Source organism: Rhinolophus sinicus, chromosome 1, assembly GCF_057876585.1.
Source record: "Rhinolophus sinicus isolate RSI-liver-muscle chromosome 1, RSI-T2T, whole genome shotgun sequence".
NCBI lineage: Eukaryota > Metazoa > Chordata > Mammalia > Chiroptera > Rhinolophidae > Rhinolophus > Rhinolophus sinicus.
Genome location: NC_142501.1, coordinates 207,254,665 through 207,267,944, shown reverse-complemented (window position 1 = coordinate 207,267,944; position 13,280 = coordinate 207,254,665). Strand labels below are relative to the sequence as shown.

Genomic DNA, 13,280 nt, shown 5'->3' with positions numbered 1-13,280 from the left:
TGGAGCTGGGAATGGAGAGCTGTCAATCTGACTCTAGATTCGGTGCTTTTAAACGACCATTGACAATTGCATATGAATTGTCTAACTTTGATGACAACTTTTTAGAGCCATATAAAAATATTGGACCTCCCGGTTATGTCTTAAGCCCATTTTTATTATTCTCACTTTACACAGTTCCCAGGGGAGGGTCCCAGTCATGTCCTTTGCACCAGTCCCACATCTGTGATTCTAAGCTTCAGAGCTCTGTATCCAGCCACCTGCTGACATCGTTAGCTGGCTGTCCTATAGTAGTTTCCATTCAGTGTGTCCATAACTGAATTCACCATCCCCTCCACACACCTTCTTTCTCTCAAATATTCCCTGTCCTAGTTAAATGACACACTCATCCAGTCAGCTTCCCCAGTGAGAAATCTGGAAATTATTCCTAACCTTTCCCTTCCTCCCCACATACTGAGTTCCAATATATATATGGAGTCCATCCCATTGACACTGCCTCAGTTTATCATTACTGACTACTGCAGCTGTTTTTAACTGATCTTCTTATCTCTGCTATCACCTATCACAAGTCTGCCTTATTTAACATTATTAGAGTGTTTTAAAATTAATACTAAAACCTGATCCTATCACTCCTCTGTCGTTTCTTCCTATTCTGAATTCATATAGCCCATCAGCCCTTGGCAGATAGATCCCTATTTTATAGCTTTTAAAACTACCACCTGTGTGTATTTTATCTCTTCTCTCCTTCCCTTCCTTCCTCTCTTCTTTCCTTCATTCCTTCCACGAATTTTCTTTAGCTTCTTCTTTATGCTAGGCTCTGAAACTAACACTGTAAGAAGGCTGATGATCTTAAAAGTATTTGCATATCCATTACCTCGTTTCTTTCCCACAACACTGTTGACAGACAGGTAGGCTTATCTCCATCTCACAAATGGAGGGAGGCATGGACTCAAGTAGGTCCAGTGCATCGCCCCAAGTCACAGAACCAGGGAGAGCCATGGCTCATACTGGGTCCTGGGCTTCCAGGTCCTGCCATTTCCCCCTCTCTGCAGCACTGCTCCTTGAAGGCAGGTGTCTCTGCTACGTTGCAGCTGTTTTCACTGTTCCAACGCCTCTTAATACACTGTCAATACATAGGGATCTTTGATTCAATGCAATCAGGATAAGTGGTGTTCAATCAAAAGCTGGTGGGAGCGGAAGCACATGTGTGATAGAGAGGTATCTGCTACATTCGGTGTGTTCTGGGAATGAGTCAGTATGCTTTTCCCACTGAAGGACGACTTCCATTGTCCGGGCTACTTGGCCAAGCGGAAGGCAGTGACCAGAGTTTCTCCTGTAGCTGTTTGTGGCTTTGTCTGACTCATTAGACTGTGGATACCACAAAAGCAAACACTGCTCTTCATTTTTCTTAGTGTCTCTACTACCCAACGCAGGCATGGTCACTCAGTAGTTACGTATCATATGGGTCAATGCTTAGAAATTTAGAGATGGAAGGGAACTCAGTGAGCATCTTTCCAGACTAGTTTCCCAAACTGCAGTCATCTGTGCAATAGATGTGCACAATAGATCTGTGTAACAGTTTGCATGTGTTCTGTGACATTTGAGTCTTGCCTGTATTGTCCTTTGTTATTTATTTACTCTTTATTATTCGCTTACTATAATTACCATCTCCAATTTTACAGGTAAAGACATTGAAGCTTAACATGAGCGGGAGATGTGCCCCTGCTTAGGAATTCGTGTTAGAGCTGAATTTGAACGTAGGCACTCAGATCCCAGATGCTGGGAAGTGCAGCCAGTCTGTCCTGCCTCCATATCTAAGGCTCTTTCTGCTTTTTGAGCAAAGGAGCCATGCTGTAAGGAGACTGTGGATGGGGAGATAACCAGGTGCTTGCAGCCATCCGTGAGGTGAATGCAAGAAGCCTTGTGGGGAGAAACCGCATGCGTGTTTCCAGAAGAGATGGAAGGAGCTCAGGAGGGGGGAAAATTAGAGGAATCTCTTGAGAGCTAAGCTGGGGAGGATAGTGGTGCCCAGACAGTAGGGGAAGCCAGGCAGATTTCCCTCTGAACTGAGCTGAGAACATGCACCATACATTTCAAACCTACATTTGGGAAGGAAAAGATATAATGCCCTCTTAAAACTCTCTCTTCCTTTCCAAAATGAAGGTCAGCGGGGGGGAGAAGTAGCATCTGAGATGCTAATGAAAGAACACCCAGATGATCGCAGAAGCAATTTAAAGATTTGTCTGGGTTTGTTGCGGCCCCAGTGGCTGTGCCTTCTATTTCCTCCTCAGCAGTCTGGATGGGGAGATAAACACATTTTTTTTTTAAAAGTCCAACATTCAGGCACTTTTGAAACTAGGGAAAGCAGAACCTGGGAGGCTTAAAATATTAATCATGTATCCAGGCTTGCCAGAGAAAAGAGGTGGCGTTCTGCAGGTGTAATGCAGAGAGAAAATCCCCTCCAGGAACGAGCGATATGAAGGTGGATTTCACTCATGTGTGCACCAGACGCAGACAGAAAGCTTGATTCATGCTTAACGCAGACCCAGATTCAAAGGCCCCTTTTTAAAGGGAAAGCTGCAGGCCAGAAGGCTTCCTTTAGGACACTCCAAGACTTAATTAGACTACCATTAAACAGCCAACAGGCTCTGCTACAGCAATAGGCTGAGTCCAGAAATACAGATGGAAGGCTTTAGGGATGGTGGGTTAGAAAACACAGCACAAGCGTTCTGAGGTAGGACTTTAATGGCAGGAGACCTGTGTCCCTAGCCCAGAGCCAGGAGAGGATTTGTCCATTGGGCAGCCCCAAGCTCCCTTTCAAGCCAGATCTACTTCCTGTGCTCACCTTGGGATTTTTTTTTTTTTTTTAATCACAGGGTCCAGAGCTCCAGTTTCTTTCTGATCTTCTTCAAAATGGCTACCACCATGCACACAGGTTGTTTTCAAAATCAGTGAAGCTTAGTCAGCTCCCCGTTTTTGTGCCATCAAGCATAAACTCACAGGATCTTTTTTGAATTAAGGATTTTAATCCCACTTTCTACAAGGAAAGTGGTGGAAAGAAGACTTCCAAGAGGAAGGATGCAACTAAGGTTCTAGAATCTTAGAGTTCTTAGAGCTTGGCTCTTGGTCTTTAGATCCTGTCTTCCCTCTGGGATGTTCCTAAGGACCTGACATTCTCTTTTCATTCCTGAAGTGCATAGTGTCCTATTTCTCTACTCCTGACACTTGGCCCCTATTCTTTAAGTAGAATTAGCAGCTTGTTGTTGACCTTACTCACAGCCTGTTCCAAATCTCTACTTCTCTAGCTGCTTTGAATGTTTTGAATGTTTCTTCACTTGAAGAAGCTTCCCATCCTCTCCCTACATTGTTCTACCCCCGAGAAAGAGCCTTAATCCCCTGCCATGAGTAAGCCTGGGAAAGTTGCTCACCTCCACCTCAGAACAGTTCCAGTCTTCAGAACTGGGATTACATCACCAGGGCCTCGCATGATGTTTGGCACCCAGTAGGCACCACTTTTAAAAGAATAAATGGATTACGTCTTGGTGTAATAGTCAAGTCTTCTCATGACTGCAAAACGATTTAGCTTTGTAGAAGCGTCATTAGCCTTGGGGACTCAGGTCTGAGTTTCTGTCATCTATTAGCTGAGTGGCAGTGATGATTTTCTGCTGAGCTTCAGTTTGCTCACTTATAAAGTGGAGTCAATATCTACTATTTTACAGTCTGTTTTATTTGTATTAGAGATCTTTTTTCCTCAATAAGAGCATTTCCAGAACAAATAGGGAGTCAATTTTGGGGGGTACTCCTAGAAACTATATCTATTTGTGTAAATTCTCAGACCAGCCTTGGTCTTTTAGTTGAAGTTTCTTTTTTTTGTACCTGTCACAGGTGACATTTTTTTCTTTCTTTCTTTTTTTAATTCAAGTTTATTGGGGTGACAATTGTTAGTGAAGTTACATAGGTTTCTGGTGTACAATTCTGTAATACATCATCTATATCTCACATTGTGTGTTCAAAGAAGAGACTACAGAGTGGTGAGTCTTATTCCCAGAGGCTGGACAGCAGTTGGCAGGACGACCTCCCAGTGGTGTTTATCACCACAGGGGTGACCTGTGCAAGGTCACAAGCCTGCTTTGTCTGAATGGTACACAGATGCCAGTTCATTTGTAATGGCTGAAAGGTCTTTACCTTCTCAGGCTGCTTGCATCACCATCCATTTTTGACCTTCAAGTTATTAGAATTGACTCAAGATTTACCCACTGGATTGTTTCACTTATTCAATTCCTTGCTCAGACTCTCAGGGTCCTTTAGAGGAGGATGGCTTTGTTCCACCTGCACGAAGCTTGACCATGGGTGCTCTGGACCTTGGCTCTCAGGGTCAGTGCTCAGGGCTATTCTTCTTCAAACCCACTTTCCCAGAGGCACCAGGTGCGAACGTGGACTACCCTTGTCCTCCTCTACGTCTCAAGGTATCCACCAGAAGCCCAACCACATTTTTTCCCCATCTCTGTCTCCTCAAAGAAAATTCTGGGATAGCAAAACACACAAATATACACACATTGCTTCGCATTTCTCCAGATGATCCATGTGTAATCAGGTGAGCGTTAAGAAAGACCCAGAAGCTGGTCACCAAGAAGCCTTATCCTTTCCTCTCCTTCCATTCTGCCCTTATGTAAAGACCCACGTACCTGTCCCTCCCACACCCACCAGAGTGCTCAAGGAAGCTTTTTGCTACCCTACTAAAGATATACACGCACAAACACAAAAGCGTAAGTTAAATGCTCAGTTGACCATTTGTATAATCTATTAATTAACAGTGAGGAATGTAATTGACATAGGAAGACAGAAAGTTTAGGTCCATGTTTCTAGTTCTTTCTTTACCTCGCAGACCTATGTGAAAAGCCAAGTCATAATTAGAACCTTGCTTAGTAAGAATGCAATTAGAGCAAAGAACATTTATTGGATTTGAGAGCATAGTGATGTCATAGGATAGTCTGATGTTCCATCTTTCATTTGGGATGCTTTTGCCAAATTGGAAAGGAACAGAGTCATTGCTTTCTCTTTCTCAAAGATCCATGATTTTGTAAACCTCAGTTGGTAAGATCAAGGTCTCAGAAAATGAAGTGTTGGGGAAAAACTAAATATTTTACTTAATACATGTAAATGACAGAGCGAATAAATATTCTAGAAAATATTCACTAGCTTCAGCAAGCCAGATTCATGACTAGAAACGCTGCTCCAATAAATAAGCTTCTGAATGATTTTACTCCTTGTTCAGGAAATATTGCTGCAGCATTGCAATCTGTGAGACCAGATATTTCACCAGCTTTATGTTGTGCAGAGTATATCTCTCTCTCCACTTTTTGAAACAGCTCTTCCTGGCATGATATTTGCTGGCTTTTACACTTGATTTCTTTTTTTTTTTTTTTTACATTGTTTTTGTAAGTCTCAGTACAATGTCTGGCCATTTCACAAGTTACACATATATTGTTGGGCCCTGGATCTCTGTTTAATGGACTTCAGATAAGATGGTGAGAAAAGATTTCCCTGTGGAGTTAACTTTAAGCAATAAAGTGAGGGAGGGCACCACACAAAATTTGGGAAAAGAGAAACCCAGGCCAAGAGAACAGCCCTTCGTATACGTACCAAGAGGGCCAGGGTAACAGTGGACTGAGTGGGGTAGAAAGTGGTGAGGGATGAGATATGCTGGGGCTAAATCATGTAGGGTCTTACTAGCCATGTGAGGAGTTTGGGGGTTTGTCCTCAAGTGGATCAGCATCCATGACAGATTTCAATGTATTGAATAAGCTGCATGACCTTGGGTGTGGCTTGGATCACAGTGCACCTATTTCCTCTGTGGTTTGCATTCCGGTCAGTTTCCTTCTGATGAAAACAATTTTTCTGTAGATACTGTAGTATCTTCATTAAGGTTAGCCCCCATCCTGCTGGCCTGGGGCTCACTCTGTCTTTGGGAGGTAACTTTGTGTATCTCATTTTAACTGTACTGACTTTCTGGTTTAATTCTTCGAAGGACAATCTCTTTGGCACGTTTCCTAGTTCTTGGGGAGCACATCACTGTGACCTTCCTACCTATGAACAAGAACATAGTCATGCACACAGGTGTTCTAGGGAGGCAGGTCAACACAAACAGCAACCAAAGATTTTAAAAGAATGCTGTTTTGAGACCAGGTGTGTTGGGAGCTCTAAAAACAGAAGCCAGACTGAAAACATTCAGCGTTCTCAGAGAGGGAGAGTTAGAAATAAACACTTACGTCATCCCTTCTCTCCCCTGCATTGATGCGGTCCAGACAGATGATGGCCCAGCATTCGGAATTCGTCTGGTTTCCTCATTAATTCTCCTCTCGTTTCTGCTTTTATTATCTACAATGACAACTGCTCACTATCCCTAGGCAGCTTCTAAAGTCATCTAACTGTCATTAGAGCAATCAAGACTCACAACTTCCTGCACAGTAAACAAATTAAACTGCTCCTCGGTGTCTAAACCTCTTGATTAAAGCACTGTCATCATTGTGTTATGATGACTACTGTCCTTTGCAAACCTACTGTGTGCCAAGGATAGTTGCTTGACATACAACATTTCATTTAATCTTTGTAACAGCACTTGCAAGCTAAGAATCATTGGTCCGCTACACAGAAGAGGAAACGAGACTCAGAGTGGGGAAGTACTTGCCCCTCGTCAGATTCAAGCGAGTAGCCATCCCATAGACCCATTAACCCTCTAAGGCAGTGCCGCATGTCCATGCATCTCATGCTCCATCCACATTGTTTTGTGCTCCCTGATGCTACAGGCTGCTCTTGACATTGCTTTCAAACTTCCCTCCTCTCTGAGGTACATGCATGCCCACTTTTGCTTTCTTTCCTCAGAGCATGTCTTCTAAATCTTGAGGGGATACAACTTCTCCCTCTTTCGTGACTCTAATTCCTAGAGTCATGGACTGTCATTGCTGGTGCGAAACATGGAGATTGTTTTCTCTGGAGGTTTCCAATCTTGAGTCCCCACATGGCAGACTTCAAGTCAGTTTCAGTATTCAGAAACCTTTATTAAATGACAATACTGTTGTTTGGTTTGTACTGTTAAATATCAAGTTAAACAATTATTGTTTGATGAATGCAATTTTTATAATAGAAAGTTTTACAAAATTGGGTCCATATTGCAGTAAGTGGCGAGGAAAGAATTTATAAAAACTTTTGATGGCAAAAACTTTCAGAAATATCACCAATTAGTCTTGCATAGTTTTTTTTTTTACAGATGACTAAATGGATGTCCACTGGGAGGAAAAGTGAACACCAGTTAAGCTTCCCTGGTTTGGAAGAGACGAAAGCTTACATTGTGCAACTATGATACATTTCTAGCAAGTGGTGGACCAACGATTGATGGAGAATTTACTGCTGCCCTAGGCATCCTCTTTCAACTTAATAACACTGATTGTAAAAAGTTCCCACTTTTCTCTAGTTTCTGCCCTTTAGTTCAAGTCCTCTGGAGCACCACACAATGGTTCTCTCACTCCTGGAAGTGATGTCCTTCACACATAGTGATATGACAATTGTGGCCTTGCTGCTATATATGCTGGCACCAGCAAAGTGGTTATGGCCTCTTTTGGCTCTGCATGCAGACCATTATTGAAAAGTCAATTGTTTTACTTAACAAGGCCTGTAAGGCATTTTGTATTTGACCCTTTGTTCTCTGCTTCAGCCACACGCCCTAAAACTGCAGATATACTTAACTTACAATTCAACTCTTTGATTTTTGCTTATACTTGGTTCTCCTTGTTTCTAGAATATTCTCTTTCCCACTCTCTTCCCTAGATTTACTCCTATGGAAAGCTTTCCATGACCTAAGGCCCTCTAATACTTGCTTCCATTGTACCTTGAGTGTTTCTTCGCCATAACATTTCATTGTAATTAATCATTTATGTCTTTTCCTCTTCATCAGGACTGTGGAATCCTAGTATCTAGGGGTGAGATTCTACTCTCTAAGCCCCAAAACATAGCACTTGATTGAGACATAAAGTGGGTACTTAGTGAAATGAATGCGTGAATGAATGAATGAATTTTAGAATAACCAAATCTCAACCCTTTCCCCATTTCCTCATATAAAACTCTGCATAGTATCATATACACCCTTCTATGTCCTGTCCAAGCCCATTCACCAACCCTCAACTTACATTCTCTCTGTATCATGACAATGGGAAAGTGGGGAGCCGAGAAGGAAAGGAAATAGAATGAGGGAGAGAGTGACCAGTGGAGAGAGAAACACATCATAATCAAAAACTTCATTCTATAGGTGAGGAAACTGAGACCCCGAGAGGAACATGACTTACCAAAGTCACATGGTGGAGACTGCAAACCTGTTTCTTGGCCTCTGGCCATGTACCTTTTCTCTATATCATGAATTTTGCAGCATGTATGTCATTGAATACACAGACAAAAAGATACTGGCTCATTGCCCAAGATGAAAGCCTCATTGTCAGGATGAAGAGGTCATCGGTTGAAATTGAAAAAAAAAAAAAAAGGAAGATTCCTGATTTAAACCCAGCCTCTTACTTGGAAGAATGACTCACACTAATTTTGCAGGTGGCATGTTTTCCTCTGAAATATCTCATCGGATCTGTTCCCTGTTCTCCAAGATTGCATAAGAGTAACGATGAATTCTGTGACTGGATCCCAAATTCCCAAGGCCCAAAATAATCACTGTTCTGTTTTCCATGGGAGAGGAAGATGCATATTAGGATTTTAACATTCTTTGAATATCCACTTTAAAAACAGGAGACTTCTTGGCAGGTGGGGCTTGCAAATATTTCTAATCAGATGTTCATCCAAAAAGTAATCAACTTTAGGCAAGTATCTTCCATGTGAGGTCCCAGAGGCTTCTAAAAAGGCTTCCTAACACTCAACTTTCTCTGAACCGGCTTTGTCTTTCCATCCCCTTGTGTTCCAGAGCCCAAAGGGAATATGAAAAGCAAGACCCGTTGATAAGGAGGCGATTAAAGTTGGATGAGTCAGAGCTGTGTGGCAAGAAGCCTTTCTTCTGCCTGTCCTCCCACCACCCGAACTCCAGTACCCTCAAAACTGTTTTTTCTCGTTTTAGAAATTGCTTAGAGCCCTGCCAGCTTCTTCAGTTTCATCTGGCCCACTGCCTTGGTTCTCTGTCACTCCTTTTAGGAAATCCAATGAGGAAAAATGAAAAATCTGTGTTTTGAATTAGATAGATATGCGTTCAGACCCTGGGTCTGTATCTCCTAGCTGTGTACTTGTGGGTGAGCTGTCCGCTTTTTCTGAGTCTCAGTGTCTCACCTATGACTTGATTGTTGTAGGACTGTTGAGATAATTCATGAAAGTGTCCCAAGAAAGCATTCAGCTTGGTGCCACTTCCTAGAAGTTTCTTAGCAGAGTATTTAGACTCTGCTCTATCTCCATCCTGTCTCTTTTTGAATATAGTTTGGCTAGTGAGTTAGTTTCCTAAGGCTGTCATAACAAAGTACTACAAAAATGAGTATTTTAAAACAACAGAAATTGATTGTCTCAAGTTCTGGAGACCAGAAGTCCTAAATCAAGGTGTCAGCAGGGCCGTGCTTCCTGTGGCACCTGCAGGGGGATCCTTCCTTACCTCTTCCCAGCTTCCGGTGGCTTGCCAGCAGCTCTTTGTGTTCCTTGGCTTGCAGCTACATAACTCCAACCTCTGCTTTTGTTGACACACGACTTTCTGTCTTCACATGGCAGTCTTATAAGCACCCTATCATATTGAATTAGGGTCTACCCTATGCCATTCTGACCTCATTTTAACAAATTACATCTGCAACAACCTTACTTCCAAATAAGGTCACAGTCCGAGGTACTATAATATAGACTTCTGTTGTGAACAGGTTAGATTCATTAGAAAAAACTAATCTTAGACTCACAGTCTTAGAGCTAAAGGGAAATATGTCATTTCTTTCACTTTTTCCCCCTCATGCCCCATTTCCCTGTCTCCTCTCTTTATTCTAAGCCTCGCAGCCACCATTCTTACCATCTCTAATCCATTATTCACCCAGGAGCAACAGTTCTCTTTCTGTCACACCCTCCCCCCCTTCTAGAATTGTCATGTGTCCATATTAGTCATCTTGTCTTCAACTGGACAAAGGTCAAACTTCTTAACTTAGCACCAATTATCCTTCGGTACCTCACTCCCACCTCCCGTGGACTGGCTGTCTCAGTTTGTTCCAAACAGTCCCAGTTTTTGCACTGAGATTTTTGCATCCTGAGAAACCCCTCAGTTGAACAAACCAGGGCAGTTAGTCACTGTCCTATGTCCTTATGGCTTTAGATACTCTCTAGCTATTACAGATTTAACTGTCTTGCTTATTGTGTATTATCTGGCATTACCTATTTACTCACCTATTTACTCTGATAAATGATATGTTTCTTAAGAATTTTAGATCCAGATACATCTGGGTTTGAATTTCCATTCTGCTGACCTTAGTCAATACATATCTTATTAATCATCAATTTCCTCAAAAACAGTAGGGCCACAAAATGAGATCTCCTTTGACTGCTATGAGGGTAAATTAGACATTATGCATGAACCACCTGGCAGATTATATTTTGCAGGTACTGCAAAAATGTAGGGTGTTTCACTGGCTGATGTGTCTGTATACTCCAGAATACCCGTGTTCAGGAAATGCTTCTGAAGAAAGCTCGAGGCTGCAGAGCTCACATTTCTTGAGCCATGATCTTTCTGTCCTGTCATTTTCTCTCTCTGACTTAAAAATAAATCCATTCTTTCAAGGGTTAGCGTTACTAAGAACTTGGCTCAAAGCCTTGTTTTTCTCAAGTAATGTGGAATATGACAGATGTATTTCCTATGGACTTTTTACTACTGGAATTTTCCATGTGTCAATAATTTTCTACCCTCCAGCATTTTTGAGTTGGTTGGATTCCGCGACTGGTCCTTGAAGGTAAAATAGGAAACTGAAAAGAACTTGAACCTTCCCTTGTGCTCCAGTTCTCATGAACTCGAAACATAAACTCATTTAAAGTTGGTGTGGTATGCTCAACTTAATGGAGGGTCATTTACAGCCTTCCCCTCCATGGCAGCCTCCCCAAAGGATCAGTAGTGTTTTATTTAACCTGATGTCACTTGAATTATGTGTATAAGGAAACAGAGAGTGAGTGAGGGTGTCCCTCACCCCACAGGGGAGTGGGGAAAATCCTGTGTCTAAAGGATATTCCTGGTTCTTGGTTTTCTCTAAGATCCTCACTGTGGAGGTCACTGGTTCTTTTTATCTAGTGGGCATTTGATGTCATGATGAGATTAATAATTCACAGAGTCTGGGCAGTACTTTTCCACTGAGGGCTATGTGCAGAGAAGAGAAGGCGTGCTGGCAAAAGCCAGAGGGCTCCTGACAAGGTTGGATGCCTTATGCTTCTGTGTGCATTCTGAATGCCCAGTAACCCCTTCCTTGCTGTGACACATAGAAAGGCAAGGATTCTTGAAGAACATTTAGCTTTTTTGACTGGGGTTAAAATAAGTTCAATCAGATAGACCTCTAAGAGATGGCATGCAAGCAACAACAACAGAGACAGAATGTAAATAAAATTTTAATTATCAGTTCCAAACAGTAATTTGAGAATGTTATAAAATTATATGTGATTAATTGCTATAGAGATGAAAGAATCAGTAGTTGCAAGGGGAAGAAGAGTCATGATCTATTATTACTATTACTAGTGCTTATTTTGATTATCTACCACTTTTTTTTGAGTTCCAGGCACTCTGTGTTGCATATGCTATGTCCTTTGATCTTTACACTAATTCTGTGAGATAGACAATCTTATCCCCATCTTATAAATGAGGAAACTGAAGCTCAGAAAGACAACCAGTCTTTTCCAAAACCATCAAGGTTGTCAGAGCTAGAACCAGTGTTTGTCCCTGGGGTGGTTATCTCTAGACACTGCTTTTTACATGTGCTGTATCACCTTACTATAATAATTAAAAATTAATGACCACGAAGTGGAGTCTTAGCATTTTGCAGGGATTTAAGAGTTTTCAAGATCAGTTATATCTCCCCTCCCATTTGCTTCTCACAGCAGCCCTGTGTATGGACTACCGCAATTTGGATCGAAGGGAGGTTACATGCTTCCCAAGGTGACCAGCCAACTGGTTGGTGGCCAAGATGCACCTGGAACTCAGGACATCTGATTCTACAACTAGAGCTTTGTGACCTGTGCTTTAGAGGATAAAACGGATCGCAGTGGTAGCTGCCATTTTTAGTTTCAACCTGATCCAAAGGACAGAAGGCTAAAAACTGGTCTGAATTTGATATCCCACCTCCACCAATCTCTCTTGCCAAGGCCCCATGGCTTCTTGTGCAGCCAAGAAGGTTCTCACTCACCAGACTTCTGATGGCAGTGATGAGAACTACCATCCTCTGTTCTTATCCATTTTCAAACTCTGGTTGTCTAGCCTCCTGGCAATTCTAGGCTCTTCCCAATAATCTTTTAATACATTTATTTTCACTCAAATTGAGCAGAGTCAGGTTCTTCTCTTTATAGCTGAGAACCCTGACCAATACAGTATTTTAGCAGCATTGTGTGCCAAGCCAGCTGCTACATAGCATGTCTTCAGGTAACCTAGTTCTGGCCCATTCTCCTTCTTTAAAACCATGGATTATCGAACTACAACTTGTATTTTCCATGCTTTCGCTAAAACGTTATCTCAACAAGGCTTTATTTTACTATTTCATGTAATTAATAAAAATGGCCCTTGAAACTCTCTAAAAAGCTGGTTGTAGATTCACCCCAGGGAGGAGAGGAGAGCATAATCAATCTGAAAGAGAATGAAAGGTCTTGGGCTTTGGTTGGTTGGGTGTCCCTTGGGCAATGTACTTAATTTCTTTCTTTTCTCCTTGTTCTTTTCCCCATCTTCGCTTCTCTTATTTCTTCTTATTTTTCTATCCCCACCTTATTGTCTCTTCTCCAAGCAGAAGACAAGTGAGGGATATTTGGCTTTACTGAAATCTAAACATCAACTTGAGCTTTCTTTGCCCTGAACTTGCTCTGGGCTGTTTATTAGGCTAGCACACACATCACCTACTTTAGTCTCCTCAAACCTTTTGGAAGTAGAGATTATGAAAGTCCTATTACAAGGAGGAGGAGGGGAGAGAAACTGAGGTTTGGAGCATGATGGAATTTGCTCATGGCATGGTGACACCTAAGCATCCCTGTCATTTCTCCCAGGAGGGTGCAAGCATCAATTGAAAGGCAACTCAATTCAGATATTAGAACAACAG

General features: G+C 42.0%; 1 long non-coding RNA gene across 1 annotated transcript in view; it reads left to right on the top strand.

The window, feature by feature from the left end:
* Positions 1 to 13,280, top strand: part of LOC109452126 (uncharacterized) — a 417,227-nt gene that overhangs the window by 286,743 nt on the left and 117,204 nt on the right. The gene's annotated exons all lie outside the window — the stretch shown is intronic.